Source organism: Scomber japonicus, chromosome 6, assembly GCF_027409825.1.
Source record: "Scomber japonicus isolate fScoJap1 chromosome 6, fScoJap1.pri, whole genome shotgun sequence".
In the NCBI taxonomy this organism is placed as follows: Eukaryota; Metazoa; Chordata; class Actinopteri; order Scombriformes; family Scombridae; genus Scomber; species Scomber japonicus.
In genome coordinates this window covers 31968914-31972373 of record NC_070583.1, presented here as the reverse complement: position 1 = coordinate 31972373, position 3460 = coordinate 31968914, and positions in this window count along the sequence as shown.

The window sequence follows — 3460 nt, the reverse complement described above, 5'->3', positions numbered from 1 at the left end:
GACTCACACCCACCCCGCTGAGCACCAGGCAGGCGCTAGAGTAGCCAAAATGTACAGGGCATTCATTAAGTCTAACTTACACCTCTACGTGATGATGTGGCACTCGTTCTGTTTTCTTAGTGGGATGTAACTTCAGTCAGTGTGAGTCAGACAGGAGATGGGATAAGGTGTGTGTGGAAAAAAACAGAAAAAAAGGGTTTTGCTTTTGATTTATTTGCCATTGATGAATCATTGTGTAAGTGTACTACGAAGTACCTTTGAATCATTATTGAAACCATTATTAAAAAAACTATGATTGACCTCCTTGCTGCTGCCTTCCTTTTTTTTGATTAATAGGGGTCCTGGTGTGAAGAAAAAAAAATTTCCAGTCATTATCCTCCTTTCCTTTTTGTTGCATCTGTAGCAGGTCCCGGCTAGGTCTCCGCTGGCAGATATATAGATAATCCTCGGATGGAGTGTTCTGGAAATATTGAAAATATAATAAAGAAATCAGCGACGCAGGACACCAGCTGCTTCTTCTCCATTCATTTGGATTATCTTTATTTTTCATCTTCATGTTAACTTTGTAACTGCAATCATGAATCATTTGCATTGAAGCATAGGTTATATCCACATTTGGATAACATGAAGACATATATTAATCAAAGGTCTGTTTTCACATAAATGTCTCCTCACATATTTTCCAAAAATTAACTTAACAACGTCTGTATGAAACCAAAAACAAACATTTTCCCTTTAATTAACATGTTCTGTCTATCATCAATCGTGTATGCACCAGGGTTATTATAGTTAACGAAAACTAAGACTAAAACTAAAACTAGCAATGAAAAAATTATTTAGTAAACTGAAATTAAAATAAAAACTACAATAAACTATGTAAAACTAACTAAAGCTAAACTGAATTGCAGATAAATTCAGCTTCGTTTTCTCCCTCGATGACTTCCTGTCCTGCAGCAGCCGCTATGCTTCGTTGTTAAAGAATGAAATTAAAAAGGACTTGATGATAAACCATATTTGGTGTCACACTTTCTTTCATCCTTTTCAGCTTCTACAAGTCAAGGCTTTCTCTTAATACCTGAAAAACTAAAACTAAATAAAACTAAACTGAAACTAGTCAATTCCTTCAACCTAAAACTAGTCAATTCCTTCAAAATAAAACCAAACTAATAACTAGTCAATTCCTTCAAAATAAAACCAAACTAAAACTAGTCAATTCCTTCAAAATAAAACCAAACTAATAACTAGTCAATTCCTTCAAAATAAAACCAAACTAAAAACTAGTCAATTCCTTCAAAATAAAACTAAACTGAAACTAGTCAATTCCTTCAACATAAAACTAAACTAAAACTAGTCAATTCCTTCAAAATAAAACTAAACTGAAACTAGTCAATTCCTTCAAAATAAAACTAAACTGAAACTAGTCAATTCCTTCAAAATAAAACTAAACTAAAACTAGTCAATTCCTTCAAAATAAAACCAAACTAAAACTAGTCAATTCCTTCAAAATAAAACCAAACTAAAAACTAGTCAATTCCTTCAAAATAAAACTAAACTAAAACTAGTCAATTCCTTCAAAATAAAACTAAACTAAAACTACTAAATCACTTGTTGAACTCACTGAAATAAAAAGGCAAACTGAAAAACTAAATAAAAATGAAAACTAAAGAAAATTTCAAAACTATAATAACCTTAGTATGCACTTCTCCCTTTAAACACCTGTCATCTTTGTCCTCTCATCAAAAGAGTAACTACTAAAACTAAACTAAACTAAAACTAACTAAAATAGTAAACATGACTGCCTCATATCCATTAGTTGGAAAAACTCCAATTTTAGCAGCAGCGGCTGTAAATGAACCCAGTCTGCAGGTTTCAGGCCATCACAGGAAGCTGACAACACCTTGACAGCTCTTGTGATATTTGCTTCCTCCTCTTCCATCTCCTTCACTCACAGTGACAGAGTGACACGGCTCGGCGAAGAATATCAGCCCCAAAAACATTTCATTCATTTAACCTGAAGACGTGCAGGTCATGAGAATGAAATTACAGTGCCATCTTTCATTCACCTCCTCCTCCTGGTCTCTCTCTGCTTTATTTCTCCTCTTTCACTCTCTCACTCTTCTCCGCTGTCCTTTCTTTTCCGTGTCCCCACCTCTCAATGCAGCAATGCTCTCTCTCCAAATTGTTGCAAATGGCCCTCAGTTTAAATAAATGGAGAGGATGGAAAGGCTATGAGCAAATCAAATTGGAGGAATACAAAAAATAAGAGAAGAAACAGAGAAAAAAAAGAAGATAACTCAGCGGAAATTGTTATTTCAGTGAATACACATGCATGTAATATGTTCACACACACACACACACACACACACACACACACAGCAGCTATGCTCGGTCACTGCTGGGGTTTATTCTACTATATTGACTACATCAGTATAATGTGTCTCCTGTGGGAAGCCCATGTGTGTGTGTGTGTGTGTGTGTGTGTGTGTGTGTGTGTGTGTGTGTGTGTCTCTAGAGGCATTATGTATTGATTTATGCTCTTCTGACTTTAAGGTTTCAAACATGGAGGAAATATATTTAAATATCATAATAACTAGACTGAACTCATCTTCAGTAAAGCTGCAGCATTCTTACTCTTCATATGTTGAGACATCACTGATGGAAAACAACAAGTAATGAGGTTGTGTATCGATAAAGTTGTTTTTCAGTGACTGATCAATACTTATTGATACTGAAGTTAAAACTGGAGAAGAAATCAATGAAGGATAATAAATCAAACCGGAAGATCAAGTGATGTGTTAAAGAAAAGATGTTAAATCATTACAAAACCAAACCACTGACACATCTGACACCAAATCATCACAGTTTTATGAAAGGCAGCGGTTTAAGACAACTGCTAACTGTCTCATCTGCAAGAAGGACGTTGCTTAAGGAATAACTAAACTTAAAGGGAAGGAAAACAGATATGGAGACAAGTTGCTTGCATTTAAAAAGTTGTTTAGTGGTCTAGTGCCCCGGAGCAGAGGATGACTGGACTAGTGGCCACCAGGCGATTTGACTTTAAGACTCCTGTTGTCTTTATTATAGTTTAGCTTCCTTCCTTCCTTTCTTCCTTCCTTCTTTCCTTCCTTCCTTCCTTCCTTCCTTCCTTCCTTCCTTCCTTCCTTCCTTCCTTCCTTCCTTCTTTCCTTCCCTCCTTCCCTTTCCTTTCTCCCTTCCTTCTTTCCTTCCCTCCTTCCCTTTCCTTTCTCCCTTCTTTCTTTCCTCCCTTCCTCCTTTCCTTTCTCCCTCCCTCCCTCCTTCTTTACCTTCTTTCTTTCCTTTCCTCCCTCCTTCCTCCCTCCTTTCCTTACTCCTTTCCTTCTTTCTTCCTCCTTTCCTTCCTTTTTCCTCCTTCTTTCCTTCCTTCTTCCTACCTTCCTTATTCCCTCCATCCTTCCTTCTCTCCTGTCCTTCTTTCCTG